General features: G+C 36.5%; 1 protein-coding gene across 1 annotated transcript in view; it reads left to right on the top strand.

Moving 5' to 3' along the window:
- The window catches only part of LOC131044115 (protein TRIGALACTOSYLDIACYLGLYCEROL 3, chloroplastic), a 152,195-nt gene that overhangs the window by 56,506 nt on the left and 79,067 nt on the right, over positions 1 to 16,622 (top strand). The window lies entirely within an intron of this gene.

Raw genomic sequence — 16,622 nt, 5'->3', positions numbered from 1 at the left:
ATGCTTCTTGCAACAAAGTCTTGGCAACGATCTCCTTTTCTCCTACTCTACTCTAGCTATCTGCTATCAACTATTGTCTGTTAACTATTAACTATTAACCTTTCTAAATGAGGAGAGCAAGCCTTATATAGTGCTCTCAATACAAATGAATGGCTAGGATCAAGTCCAAATTGATGGCCAAGATTGAAATATAGAAACCCTAATTAGGGTTTGTTACACCCATTACATAAAATTTAATACTTGACCAATGTTTAAATTACATTTTTAGGACACATGTTCATCCTTGAATGTTGACCAATGAATGATGAGGTTAGGTACATCAAACTTTGTGCATCCACGTGGTAGTTATCCTCCTTGTTGGATGAGTCAAGTGCATTGAATTTGGACACCCTGACTTGGAATGATGTGATTGGGTTTATGATGACTAAGTGCCACCTCAACATACTCCTTGTAACTCATCACAAAGTGGAGTTTGTGATTCGGCCAATATCTCTTGAGACTCAACCTTTCGAGCTTGTGATGAATGAGATGATTTTGGGAGAAATTCCCAAATTGCATCATCTTTTGGCTTTGTTTAACTCTTTTGGAACTATCCTTCCTCGATCACACTTGCACAATTTCATCCTCCTTGATGATGCTTTTCACCTTGCATTAGACCTGAATTCCTTTACTTGAAGCCTTCATCTTGGATTACTTTCCTCTTGTACTAGCAACGATTCTTGTACTCTTGGAGGAAATTCAAGATAGTTGTAAAAGTTTTTCCTTCAGCACCTTCATCTCTTATGCTTGGTCTTTGAATGTCTTGATGTCTTTATGGAATCCCTCATTGTAAAGCAATTCTTTACATTATTGGAGTTTCTCTCATGATGATTGCAATCTTGTGTTGTAATGCCCGAAGTCCTCCATCCTTGCATTAAAACTTGACGTTATCGATACCGAATTGCTTGGATCCGGGGATGCATGCCGAAGGCGATTCCCTCTCCAATGCAGACAACCATTCTCGCTCCAAATATCCGGCTGTCTATTATCTAGGGATTAACGCCCTGATGATGGAAGGGCTATTGTTGGGTGATGTGAAAGGTAGGTCGATTGCCTTTGTTCGTTCAGTAGCAATTAAATTATAGTTCGTCCCTATCTAAAGACTTATCAACTCAAATGGAGGCTTACGGTTCAATGTCCATGATTTCTCTTCTCCTTGGCTTTGCTCCTAAAAGCTGGGTGGGTCGGATCTAACTCGAATGCATAGGGGGTGGCAGGTCCCAATACCTCTCCCTAACGAGACATAAGGAAAGGTTGAGGTGTGCTTTCCTTGACTTGCCATGTCATTAAGTCCTTTCTTGCATGTTGTTGATGAATCATCCATCCGCTTTCTTGGATAGCTTGACCACTCCCTCAAGTGGTGAAGCTTTCCTCCTTTGTTGCAATGTTCTTTGAGATGCTTGCAGCCTGCTCACTTACCTTCTTCCTTAGTTGTCTGCAAAACAAACAAGGGAAGTGTTGTGACCTTTTCACACATTGCCCCATTGCAAATGGGGACCCTCTCTTTCCTACTTTCCGTGTTGTGTTAGTTTAAGGTTTTGGCAGTCAGGCAACAAATTTTGAGCTTTCAATGCTCGAGTCTCAGTTTTGAAGTGATCATGCCTAAGATGCAATTAGGGTTTTAAATTTTGAATAGGATCAAATGTTTCAAAAAATGTGAAAATTGTTAAGCCGATCCTAAATTTTGTCTAAGTCTAGGGTTTGCAACAGGTTTTAAATGTGAATAAATGTGTTTAAGTGTTGCAAATTAGGGTAGTTTTTGTGCTAGAGTGTCTAGAGACCCCTTAGGAGTTATTTTCTTGCTCCTAGGAGGTAAAATTTGGTCAATTTGCACATTGTCCCGATGAACCCTTATTTTCCCCTAGTTAAAATGATGAAAGTCTCGATGAAGAACGATGTAATTTAATAAGTCAGGGCATTTCAGTGCGGAAATCACCTTTGTCTTGATGGAAAATATGAAATTAAGGCCTAAAAATGAGTTGTCCTGATGGAAAACATGAAATGAAGGCATAAAAGGACATTGTCTCGATGGGACATGATTTTCCCCACAACGTGTCCTGATGGAAAACATGAAATGAAGGCATAAAAGGACATTGTCTCGATGGGACATGATTTTCCCCACAACGTGTCCTGATGGACCACGTTTTTCCACTAGAGGGCCTAAAAAATTGACTAAGTGTTACAATATGTGTCCTGGATAGGGGTCATTTTTCCCAAGGATCAAATGTGTGGACAAGATGAACAAATGAATAAACTATAATTGTTTAGATAGGGGTCGTTTTTCCCCAAAGGCCAGATTTGTGAGCTAAATGAATGAATGAAGGAAATTCATGTGTTCAGATCAGATAGGGGTCTTTTTTCCCCAAGTTGAATGTTTTGGACAAGGCAAGTGAAATGAAGAGATTTTGTGTGTACTGATGGACCACGTTTTTCCCCAGTGGTCATTTGTGACGAGCTATGATGGAATTCAATACAAATTTTTGTCCCAATAGGAATTGATTTTCCTTAAGAGGCCCAATTTTAATGCAAGTGAAAGATTTTTAATGACATGTGGGCTCAAATTTAATGATTTTTTGTCTTGATTACAATTATTTAATGATTAGTAATTATTTAATGATAAATGTGTGATCCCAAGGCAAATTGATTTTCCACCAGGCCATTATAAAGCAAGATTTTTATCCCACATTGCTTGTGTGGTGAAATATCAAGGTGAAAACTTGAAGAGTGTGCCCAGCCAGCATTAAAATAATATTATAAGCATGCTGACGTAACAGTTTGAAACGTGATTAAGGGCAGATTGAAGACTCCAGTTGAGGGATTTTTGCCCTAAGTGTCATTTAGACACCATTGTTGAGGTGAAGTTGCAGATTGAAAAGGGCCGATTTTGCCCAACTATTCCTAGCGCCACCATCGAAGGAGAGTAGCAGCGATTTTGTGTGGTCATTTGGGCCACATTTTTGGTGATTTATATCCTTGGCACCATTATCGCAGAGGCCACGATTTTGCATACAGTTGGGCACTTCACATTTGGGTGATTTTGGGAGACATTTTATGACGCCATGACTGGTAAAGGTTGCGCCTTCATTCAAATCTGAGTTTAGCACCATGGCTGGGTGAGTTTGGACATTGTCATTTGGATGCCATTGCTGGTCCAGGACTGAGATATTTATTTCCAGATCTGAAGTATTACCTCCAGCCATCATTACACAAGGGCGATTTTGTTTGGACACTTTTTTCGAAGAAATCGGGGGCATTTTGTGTGGATACCATTGCTGGTGCAGGTCTGAAACTTCATTTTCAGAGTTGTCTTCAGACTGATTTAACATTTCCAGCCACATAGTTGTGCCCAGGCGTGGCAATTCTTGAAGTTGGAGAGGTGAAATAATTCAAGTGCAAGTATACGACATAGCTTTGACCACTTCCAGCCACTGATTTCTAGGGTGTATTCAGACTTTGGAAGCCATTTTTAGACTTTAGAAGGGTGTATTCAGACTTATATCAGAAAATCAGACTTATACACACCCTATCCTAAGTGTATTCAGACTTGTGGTATACATTTTGAGCTTTAAATCCATTACTTTCTGAGTATACCCACATGTCTTCAGACTTATTTTTTATGATCAGACCTTACATAAGTCTGAAATTCTAGGTTTTGTGAGGGTTTTAGACCCCAATTTGATCGAAGTTTGTTTTATTCTCAGAATTTATATTGCAAATTAGTGAAATTTCTGATTTTAGGACCTTAAATTTGACAAAATCATAAAAAATCAGAACTTAATAAATTCTGAAAACAAGTTATTTAAGTTATTTTTTCATGATATTGACTTTGCGCTTCGTACAAGTACCATATATAAGGCGGGAATCTCTGCGATGAAGGAACAATTGAGGATAGTACAAGAGGGTTTCTATCTGGAATCGTTGCTATTGTTTTGATGGAAGAAGATCATGGACATGAACATGGAATTCCTGGACATGGAGCAAATGCAGCAAAGGATGTTTGGATTGAAGAATCATCTTCCCTCCACCCTTTCGGCCAACATCATGAAGAGTGGATTATATTAGGCGGCTGTCTTTCCCCCATCCGTACAACGCAGTGAACTTGTTATTGAGTGTGCAAAGCACTATGATTCGATAACTAGAATGATCAAGTCACCCAAAGGGACAATGCTTGCATACTTAGCCGAGGATGTAATCGTTGAAGTGTTTGGAATCCCCAGGAGTGCGGACATGGGAGAGAAATTAAGGATGAATATGAAGCTAAATTTTTGAAGAAGGTGGATGCATGCATGACAGTTCTCAACGAAGAGTGGATCATTGAGCCAAGGCATCACCACCATAAGGTACCCAAGAGGCTTCTATCATCGGACTTCAAAGATGAATACAGTGATATGGTATTCCTACTCAATAGAGTGATGGGGACACCTCAAGGAGCTTTGTTTGAAAACTGGATGTTCTATTTTATTCAGGACATCTCAAGAGGAACAATGATTAATTGGGCCAAGATTATAAGTGACAACCTTGACTTCCAATTGAGGAATGTGGAAAAGACAAGGACATTTGGCATGACTTCCTATCTTGTGTACTTGCTTGCCAGATTTGTTGTGTACAAAGGACTAATATGCAAGGGTGAAGTCAGGAATGGGCCAGGATAATACAGAGTTTATTAATGTTATCCACAAGTTCATATGCACAAAATTGAACACTATAGGAGGGTGAACGATGCTTTCACCATGTACATCACAAGGCTGCTGCAAGGCGGGATCCACAAACGGTTGTCCAAGGAGGCAACAAGGTTTATTGAGAAGTATGGATCATGGTATATCCAGTTTCCTACCTTCGCACACCTACAAATTTAAGGATTTAGATCATACTTGAGGTAGTGAGACAACTTTTGGAATTTGATTTCATCCAAAAGGAGAAGCACAAAACAAGGATAACTCTCCCAATTGTACTTGGGAAGACTTTGGAGGTATGCCACACCGCAGTTGCAACAAGTTTAGTCATTGAGGAACTTGAGTTCTATCGCCTTGGGACTGATAAGAGCAGGGATCGATTTGATCCATTCATGAATATTGTGAAGATCAAGAGAGAAAGGTTTATACATAGGATTGACATTGAGGATTACTAGGCTAATCTCATGGATGAGCACGCAGTAAGGAAGAGGATGTGGTCTCGAATGTCAGTTGATTTCATGAGGAAGTGTGAACTCTTCTCCATTCCAAATTGGGTGCTTGATAATAGTGATCACACTCATCCAATGTGAATGAAAAGGACAAGCCTATCCTGCTGCCTAGTTGGACGTAGCCGAAGGTGGTGGATTTGAATGTGCTTATGAGAGAAGTAAATGATTACTCTAGGGAATGGGTGGATGAGTACGGCAATAAGCTAAGAGAAATGAATGTCACCTTTACCTATGAAAAAATGAGACACGAGGAGTCTTTCCTCAATGATGATGAAAGAATGATCAGTGATGCAAGGATACATGAAGATGGGGAGAATCATGCTCCCAACAAAAGGAAGGGTATGCCTGGAGAATCGCAAGCAAAAGGCAAGGAGACTATTAGCCAACAATCAAGGCAAAAAAAACATAAGTCTAACACTCCTTTATCCACCCCAAGTTCCTCATCAGTGAAGGAGAATAATATGCTAGAGTAGGATAGAGAGTCATAACAGATTTTCCATACGAAAATCTTACTAGAGAATAATCAAAAATTGCATGCTACAGCACAATCGGCACCACCAAATGAAGATGAAGAGCAGCCCGGATCTACCATTGTCCAGTTGGAGATTAGCTTGGGCAACAATGTGGTCGATTTAACCAAGGACAAAGAGATGGATGATGATGTTATTTTGGATTTAAGGGGACTTGATCAAGATATGAATCTTGGGGATGGGATGTTAATGTCCACCATTTGGGACATTAATAATTTCTTAGCCAGAGTTGATACAGGAAAAAGAACAAAAGAAGGCTAAGATAATTTCTAAGGTTGCTAGAGATGAAATAGGTGTGCGCATTGCACAAGTGGTAGTCCCGATAGGAGATGTAACCAGAGATGCGGCCACTCCTATGGATTATCATATTGCTATGATTGACCTTGAACCTACTACAAAGAAGTAAGAGTTCCAGGAACTTGATGATACAGTCCAGACAATCAGGGCATGATTGGATAGGACTATTGAGAAGAAGAATATGCTTAAAATTGAGAATAGGAGACTTAAGGAATACATTGAAGGGATGAGGTGTGAGGGTCCTACTTTTGTCTCACCTATTGCTATTGATCGTGGATTTCCCTTTGATTATGAGGTAGCGAGGAATATACATTTGGAGGTTGGAAAGTGGATTGATGATGTTGCAAAACAAGCAGATGATTTCCTAGCTCAATTTGTCTAAGCGTTTGACAAATCGTCAATTCTCATATTTAGGATGCAGTATTTGGAAGGAGTTTGGGATGATTTCCAACTAGTGTAGGAGAAGACAATTCCTCGTCTTAGGGTGTTGAAGAGAATCCCGATGCCCACATTGATTCAAGAGGGAGTTGTGCATGCAGGTGATGTATATGATTTTCAGGGATGGTATTGTTCTTTGGCAAGACAAGATTGTGAAGAGATAGAAGGATTGATCCAAGAGATTCAATCTAAGATCCTTACATCTATTGATGAGTTGTTGGGGATGGATGTCCATGCTTCAAACACTTTACACTTAGAAGAATTAAGAGAAAAAATGAAGTTCATATACTTAAATCAGTTGGAATCTTTGAAGAAGAGTTAGATAGATGATTTGGTTTCTCTAGTGGTTCACATTAACAATTTGCAAAAGCTTATGCCAGTTTGGGAGAATGCAGTTGATTCTTTCTTAGATGCATTGGACGTGATAGATGCACAATAGGAAGCCTCACCCAGCGTTACAATGGAGGAGCTCAATTCAGTCTTGGCCAAATTCTTGGAATATGTTGTTGAAGAGAGGGATGTAGGACAAAATCTTCTAGAAGATTCCCTCCTTGATGACTAGGCATCATTCAATTGGGTCACTTTTTGATGATTCCTTATTTGATGTAAACCCTAATTAGGTCAAATTTAAGGAAGTTTTGGCATGATCTTGGCCCTTGATTCGAAATGAATCTTGGCTCTTCATTCTATTTGAGACTTTATATATACCCCATTGCCTCTCATTTGTAAGAGAGAGATATTTGAGAATTGTTGTCTATATGTTGTAGATTTGAATATAAATCATTGAAGTGTGGTGGTTTTGTTTGGATTTTGTATGCATTTGTGGTTCTCATTGCCTCCAAAATTTAGAGTAGAATTTAGATTAGAATTTGTTTCAAGTTTCTTAGATTGAGTGAAAGAGTTATTGAATGCATTTGTGTGGAATCCATTTAATCTATACCATAGTTGAAAAACTCGGACTCGGCAAGCCCAAATTTTTAAAAAAACTCGGGGAAAAACTCGGCAATAACTCGGCAACTTTATCGAACATTTGAAAACATATAGAATCATAAATATATATATTATAATTAAAATCAATATATATATATTAAAAATTTAATATGTGTTATAAATTAATTAAAAATAAGTATATTTACATTTTAAAAATGTTATAATATATAAATATACAACTTTTTAATTTGTAATATTTAAATTTTATATTATTTTTAATTTGTAATTATATTATATAATTGTCAATATATAATTTAATAAATCATAATCGTGAAACAAATTCCACATAGTTGTAATAGTAATATATTGCAAACTTTTAATCATAAAAAAATATATTTTATAAATTTATCCTACCAACCGTTTAAACAAATTCATCCTAATTATAAAATTTAAAATACATTGTGAGTCTACCTTTGAGCTCTTTTCTAATTCGCGATTCAAATGCATCATTTTATTCATGAAACAATTTTTTACGTTCACAAATATACTATATAGACATGGCCTTGCGTCAAGCCATTTTCTACCTGGTATCTCTACAGTATTTCTGCGTAAAAAAAAATGTCTCCCGTTGCAGCGTAAATCGCTAAAAAAGGCATATAAATTTTAGGGTTTAGAAATGCAATTGTAAAATCACCTTCGTCGCGACTGGGAAAGGGTCCAAAATGAGTAATGCAATTTAGGTTTTGCGAGTTAACGTTTTTGTTTTGTTTTTACTGCCGATTTTTCGCCCAAAACCCTGCGATTTTTAGCGACTTTTTGCTGTTATACTCTATGCGAGTTAAGGAAAAACTCGTCCGCGAGTGACTCGCGGCCGAATATGGCTCGTGAGTACTCGCGAGTTTGCTAAAAAATCGCAGAGTTTTTCAACAATGATCTATACCACTAGCTTTCTTGCTGATTGTAGGATTGCCTTGTGTGGTCAACTGGAATTTGGAATTGAACTTAACTTCAATTATTGCATGTCCATTAGTATGCATTGCCTTGATGGTATTGATGTTGATGGTGATAATTAGAACATCTATAAAATTTACCTTAGATGATTGCATTAGCTTGTGTCAAATTGTTCATTGATGGTGAGACCTTGCCTAGTAGGATTCCATTGAATTGTTCATTGCTTCTTGCATTCTAGGTTTTAGATTAGAATTTCTAAACTCTCATGCTTTTGCATTTTATTTGAAAATCTTTGTTAGATTAGAGCAAGAGCTATATTGCAAAATTTGAAGTCATTGGCAACACCTATTCCAATCCATGATAAGATTGATAAATCCGAACAATTGTGTAAGCCCCCAAGTGAAAACAACAATTCACATCAACCATTGAGCTTATCCACGAGTCTAGACTTGGCATTTCGTAACCTTGGAGTTGTCTCATTTGATCGCGAAGCATAGCATTTGAGAGACTTTGTTCAAGAGAGGATAAGATACCTTGGTATTTTTTTCTGTGTTCGTATGTGCATAAAACACACATCAACAGGAAGCATCAATCACCTATGACCATTGACAAACTTCACGTGTTTTTCAAACTTTCTAATCTGATATGCGTTCCTAATGGGGTGAAATGATGTTCTGATATCTGATCTCATGTCTGATTTGATTTGTGTTTCTGATTTTACCTTGATCTATCTTTGGCCGTGGATTTTAACATGAGGTGAAATTTTGCTAGGAAGGTCGGACTTTTGGGAGGGCAAGGGAAAGTGGAAGTGGAAGTCCGAGGATTTGGAGGGGTGAAGGAAGAACCGCCTTTGACTTCCCCAAGTTGTTCATCACCTTTATCGCCTCATTCCTCATCACACTTAGCCTTGCTTGATCAAATATCATGATGGTGCACTTCATTTTCAAAGTTAAAGATGTGAATGAACAATGTTTCCTCTTTTCCTCCATCAACCTTGCTGCCTTCATGCTTAAGGCATGCATATGAGATAGTGAAGGAAGAATTCCCTACTTCCACTCTGAGTTGACCAGTTCACTGTCTTCACCAATTGTAAACTGACTTGTTTATAAGGTTAAACCGTTAACTTGGTGTTTTCTTCCTCTTTCATCATTTGTTAGACCTCGGTTGATCTTTACTAAGCACTTTAGATTGCCAATCTCTCCTTGATCGTTCCTTGCTTTTAAGTTCTAACTTTGAGGAAATCCACCTGGCTGCTTGACTGCTCATCGCACTTAAGACTCACCTTGTCTTGACCTGGAAGGTTGCATTGTGAAGCATCACCTAATGACTACCTCGACTCCCACCTACACATGACTCTAACCTATCACTTGAGCACTTAGAGTTGCAAAGACTCCAAACTAGTCCAGAGTGTTAAATTTTAATGATCAGATTATATAGAAATAATTCAAATACAACTACACAAAGTTTATCCTGGGAAAACCTTCCTCTTGAAGGTGAAAAACCCAGCAATGGTATTTCTTATTGTATTTTATCAATTTACAATATGTCTTTACAATATTGAACACTTCTATTCAACATTCACAAGGTGAGAGGAATGTATACAATCTGCTGTGTATTAGAAGTGCAGTCCACTCGCTGTCTATGATCCAACTGCTGTGAACATACAACTGCTATAGATGTGTATCAACCTGCTGTAGGTATAACACAAACTGCTGTAGATGAAGAATACGATCTACATGATGATTAATCTGAATTACCAAAGGAGATGGAATGCACCGATCTATATACCCAATCTCAACATGATCAAGCAACACGACTTATATCAAAAGTCGGCTTCAACCAACACGTCTCATTTATTAGACATCGGTTATATTATAATTAACTTGACTCTTCATAATCACGTCTTATGCCAATGGTCACGACTTCCAATGTGATCGGTGTATTTATCAACAAGTCTTTTATTATAAATGACGTAAATGATAAATCGGATACTTTAAATGTGTAAGGCCGTTTCGGCCCTTCACACATTTGAAGGCAGAGTTGGCCTTGAGAAGTCCGACCGAAGCTATACATCAACATAGAGGGGGACTTGATTGTTGCTTGACTACCTGACTTGATTACTTCGTGTCAATCAAAGGCACTTTATCTCTCACTAGCAAGAGGTTAAAGACACTGAAACTAAAGAAACTATTTCCAAGCTAGACGACTAACGCTAGAAAGCAAAAAAGTAGGGGTCCCCATTTGCAATGGGGCGATCTGTGAAAACGTCACAACAGTCACCTTGAGACAATGGCCATGAAAATATTTTCTTTTCTTGATGGGGAGGAGCTATGCACAACAAGACTTTACATAGTCAACGAATGTGCTTTGGTATGCACTCAATCAACAAGGGCAAGTGGAGGGTTATACATTACAAAAAATTGCAAGCATTTATTGCTAGAAAATTTTTAGAGCTTAAGAAGGCTGAAAACGGTTTTAATAAAAAATCACATTTTTCTTGGGTACATGTTGGGCATGCCTAGGGTGCTTTGAGTACACCATAGGTATGTCTCATGTTTTGAGATGTATGTGGGATGTCCTTGGAGTGGTTAGGGTGTTCCTAGGCATGTTCAGGGTATACTTGGGCTTGGATCCATACCAACTTGTTCAAGTTGGGGATGATCCTATGTGCACATGAACTTGGTAACATAGTTGGTACCCAATGGCTTTGTCCTTTCTCTAATACAACTCCTAAAATTGAAAGTCTACTAAAAATTCTTACTATATGCCCTAATGCTCCTTTTGGCCCATAGATCTCTCGAAAATTATTCAAAACATTATGGGGCAAATTGTAACTCTTTGGTACCATATGTTGATCTTGTTTACCCTTAACCAAGATTGACAATTAAGATTTCATTCAACATGAAGATTACAAAGAGACAAACAATGTTGAAGAGAATTTTCTTTTGAATTAGAAATATTCTCTTAATTGCTTGTGGCTGTGTATTTACTAGTTTCTCCAAGTTGTCGGTGTGTTATTTTTTTTCTACAATCCTTTTAGATTACAGTCAATTTGAATAATGTTTGTAGTTGTAGCGTCCTAAAATTGCACCCTTGTACAATTTTGACTGCATTGGGTAACGACCTTAGCGTTTGCAGGCCTTGGCCTGATTAGGACCTCATTGTGCTCATGTCCTTCAAAAATTGCATTATTTTTTACTTTTCCTATGCACATAGCACCTTATCCTAGCCCTAGAAAGGAGTAGAACCAGGGCACCATGCCTTGGTCCCCCCTAAATTGGGCCCCATTGGTCCTATTTCAAATTTGAGCGGGTTTTCTTGCTCCATGTTGGCTCATGTTGGGAAATTTGCAATTTATCCGACAGGCAAGTATAAAAGGAGGTTTTTCCCTCTCATTTGACATCTATCAATCATCTATCCATTAACAAGAAATTACACATGAAATCAAGCCATCAAGCATTCAAGAGTAATTGAGCATTAATCAGTCTTCCTCCAAGATTAGGAGCAACAATAAAGTCAAGATTCAAGCATTGAAGTAGACATTTTTCATCTTATTTTGTTGAAGTCTTCATCAAGCCCTAATTCCGTGTGCAGACAAACAAAACTTCACAAGGAGCCATATTACTTGATTTTCAATCATTATTCAGCACCTCCCTCAAAAGGAGAATCTTCCATTACAACAATTTCAATTATATTTATCTCAATTTCATGGTTAATTCCAAAAAAGGGGTTTGACCTAAGGCAAGCCCCTATTCCCAACCTATTTCCCTTTCTTTTTGTGTAAGAAACAGGTACGAAGCTGTACTTCTTAGAATAAGCATTGTTTGCAGAGACGAATTAACCCTCTTTGGTGTGTGAAAAATTAGGACCAGGGCGACAGACACACCACTCCTGACATTTTTGGAGGATCAGATTCGAATCTGCATATTTTGCTCAGATCTAGGTGCATGTGAAAATCCTGCATTTGTAACTCACTGTTTTCTCAGTTTTACCTTCATTTTTCAGCTCTTTACTTTAATTCAGCATTTCAACTCACAAAAGAGGAGACCCCCAAAATCAATCCAATTAGTATTCGGTCTTAATCTTTGTCGATTCTTGATTGAATCTATTGGATTATCCCTCTTTTGAATGTAATGGTCAACCCAAGCAAAAATTAGTGCTTTTCATATATCTAATGCTGGAAACCCTAAATTTTTCACCATTACATTTTGGTGAACTTGACTCACACCTTTAATTCTGATTTATGTTCTCAAATCTGAGTGTATACAAATTAAAATTCAAGTCTTCATTTACAAGTTTGATTTCCTTGAAAATTTTAAAAATTTAGAGGTTAATTTCACTAAAACCCTAATTTTAAAATTCAAAATTAAGCTTGTCAAATGTTTAATTTGGATTAATTATTTCAGATCTGAGTGTTTTTCAATTTCAAAATTCAAATTTTTACTTTCAAGTCAAAATTCCAATTTATTTTTTAAAATTAAGTGTTTAATTTCAAATACCCTAATTTTTCAAATTTTTAAAAATTAAGCTTGTGGGTTGTTAAAATTTTGAATTTATCATCTTAGAGCTGCCTCAAATTCAAAATTGCAACCTTAGATCTAATTTTAAAATTAAAAGGTTATTTTCACAAGGCCCTAATTTTAAATTTTAAATTCTTTTGGATAATTTTAAATTTAAATCTCCTTGTTTACAATTTTAAATTTAAATTAAGAGGTTATTTTAGCAAAACCCTAATTTTAAATTTAAATTTCCTAGGGGGTTACATTATTATTCTTTATTCTTTCAATCAATTTGTTTATTTGATTGAGTAATCATTTTTTTAAAATTTTGCATTATTCAATTATTGTGTTGTTAATGATGATAGCTTTGGTCAGATAAATATATTCATGGGTGATAATTACATCAATAGAATGATTTATGATTATATTCATGGGTGATAATTACATCAATAGAATGATTTATGATTTTGTTATATATGTATACCAATATACATAATAATAATAATTGAGTTTATTATTATTACATATATTAATATACATACATACATAATTATAAATGGATATTAAATCATAAATCATTATATAGATTTATTCTATGTGGAATAAATAATCATGTTATGAATAAGCATCGATTCGATTGAATGATCAAATGGCTAATCATACATCGATCATCATTACTATTGTTCTTCCAGGTATAAATTTGTGTTTATCGATCTGCATTGAGTATCGTGCATGATCTAAACCCAGTCGATATTGTGTATCGACTACTTTCATTGATCTTTACTATAATCGATAATGTGTATCGATTTACTACCTGATCTATATTATAATCGATAATGTGTATCAATTTAATGATGCTTGTGTTATCATCACTCTAACATGCCGATTGGGAATCGGTTTTGTTAATGGATTATAAACTACCAATTATGAATCGGTATGATGTTTGCAACGATTAATGAATGGACATATCGGTGGAGAGACATGTCCCCACACGTGTGGAGACATGTCTATCCATCGATATGTCTCCTCACCCATGTATATATAATCCACGATAGATCGGTGAAAGGTTATACAACAATCTATTAGTGCAAGCCTTTGAAGATCGATCTCATTCTCAACGCCCAACAATATTTGTGACATAATCAGCAACACTTGAAGTATTATCAATACTTGGCAAATCAACATATTTTGTGGACCTACTATCTTCTCCTTATACTTGCAGCAACCTGCAAGATAAATAGGTTAGTGAGAGCATAATTTGTGAGACAATAAAATTAAAAGATACCTCTATTTCTATCTACTAAGAAATCTAATCTACTTTAACATGGTATCAAAGCAAGGTCAAGGAAGATCCGATTAGATTTGAGATAGTAGATTATCTAGACTATCATTTTGCTCTTAGGAAAAATCACATTCCTTTCTTCATAATGGCAAGCGGAGTCAGATACGAAGATCGTCTTGAAGGAGTGTCAAACTTTGTATCATGAAAGATTAGGATTATGCTTACCTTGAAGGAGAATGAACTAGATTCATTTATGAAGGGAAACATACTTGAACCAGATGATGATGTTGAGAAAATTCAATGGAACAAGAACAATGGAAAAGCTATGAAAGTGATCGTGAATGCAGTTAGAGACCATATAGTTCCAGTTATTTCAAAGTATGATATAGCACACCGCATGTTCAAATCACTTGAAGACATGTATGCAATAAACAATACCAGTAGAGCTCTCACGTTGAAAAGACAACTCCATCATGTGAAGATGAATAAGGGAGAAATTGTCATATCGTATTTTATGAGGATCACTGAATTGAGTGACCAACTTTCTACAATTGGTCATCTAATTGACAACAAGGAGTTAACGTTGATGGCTCTAAATGGACTCCCAACATCATGGGAATCATTTATTCAAGGAATAAGTGCACGTTCAAAGCTCCCCAAGTTCGATCGGTTGAAGACGGATTGCATTCAAGAAGAATCCAAATTGATCGCCAGGGGGATTAACTAAAATACCACCAATGAAGATATTCATGTGTTGAACTCTCACTCTTCAAGAAAGGGAAGAAGAGGAACTTCAAGAGGAAGAACGACAAGGGCACCAATAGAAAAGGCTCTTCCAAGAAGAGGAGGGACATATCTCAAGTGCAGTGTTTCAAATGTGATAAGTATGGACATTATGCCATGAAGTGTCCGGATAGGTCAAAACAACAAGCCTCCATTGTTGAAGTTGAAAAAGCTAGCATGGAGAATGAACCTGAGAAGTTTGTCTTCTATTCAGCCTTATCAAGCCAAGTCTCAACCAGCCTCAACACCTGGGTGATTGATAGTGGAGCCTCGCGTCATATCACCGGATTCAGAGAACACCTAGACACTATAGTGGAGAATTTTGATGAGGCAGTAACCATTGGGGATGATTCTAACTACCTAGTTAAAGGGATTGGAACTTGTACCATAAATCTGAAATCGGGCATATCTCTTCAGCTCATAGGAGTATTATTTGTTCCAGGGATAAAGAGAAATCTAGTCTCCATTTCTGCACTTTAAGACAAAGGGTATAGGATAACCTTTATGGAAGGCAAAGTTCTAGCATGGCCAAAGAACTCCACAATCAAGAAGGCTCATATTGTAGGAGTTAGACATGGATGTCTTTACAAACTATGCACTACACCCACTCAAGCCCTAATTCATGAAACTTCAAATTCAAACAATATTTGGCACAAAAGATTAGGGCATCTCCATTTCTGTGCTCTACCTGCCTTAGAGAAAATGGTGATTGGTTTGCCTAAGCTAAATCAAAATCATGAAGGAGCATTCAAGGGTTGTTCCCTAGGAAAGAATACAAAAGGAACTTTCCACAATAGTGATAGCAAATCTAAAAATGTATTAGAACTAATTCATTCTGATTTATGTGGACCCATGTCTGTAACCTCTATAGGAGGATTCTTGTACCATGTAATATTTGTAGATGACTTCTCTAGGAAAACTTGGATATATTTTCTTAAATGTCAGGAGTTCGAAGAAATCCTTATGAGGTTTAAGGAATTCAAAGCCCTTGTAGAAAACATGTTAGGGACGAAAATCAAAACATTAAGGACAGACAATGGGGGGAATATACTTCAGACATTTTTAAGGAGTTTTGTGCAAATGCTGGGATTAGGAGGGAGTTTATTGTACCTTATAATCGCCAACAAAATGGGGTGGCGGAAAGAAAGAATAGAACTATAGTAGAAGCTGCTAGAGCTATGATGTATGATCAAAACATAGAAACTTCATTTTAAATTTTGCATTATTCAATTATTATGTTGTTAATGATGTTATCTTCGGTCAGATAAATATATTCATGGATAATAATTACATCAATAGAATTATTTATGATTTTGTTAGATATGTATACCAATATACATAATAATAATAATTGAGTTTATTATTATACATATATTAATATACATACATACATATTTATAAATGGATATTAAATCATAAATCATTATATTGATTTATTCTATGTGGAATATATAATCATGTTATGAATAAGCATCGATTCGATTGAATGATCAAATGGCTGATCATACATCGATCATCATTACTATTGTTCTTCTAGGTATAAATCTGTGTTTATCGATTTGCATTGAGTATCGTGCATGATCTAAACCCAGTCGATATTGTGTATCGATTTACTACTTGATCTATATTATAATCGATAATGTGTATCGATTTACTACTTGATCTATATTATAATCGATAATGTGTATCGA

Source organism: Cryptomeria japonica, chromosome 4, assembly GCF_030272615.1.
Source record: "Cryptomeria japonica chromosome 4, Sugi_1.0, whole genome shotgun sequence".
NCBI lineage: Eukaryota > Viridiplantae > Streptophyta > Pinopsida > Cupressales > Cupressaceae > Cryptomeria > Cryptomeria japonica.
Note: the sequence above shows the minus strand (reverse complement) of the source record. Positions and strands in the feature narration are given on the sequence as shown.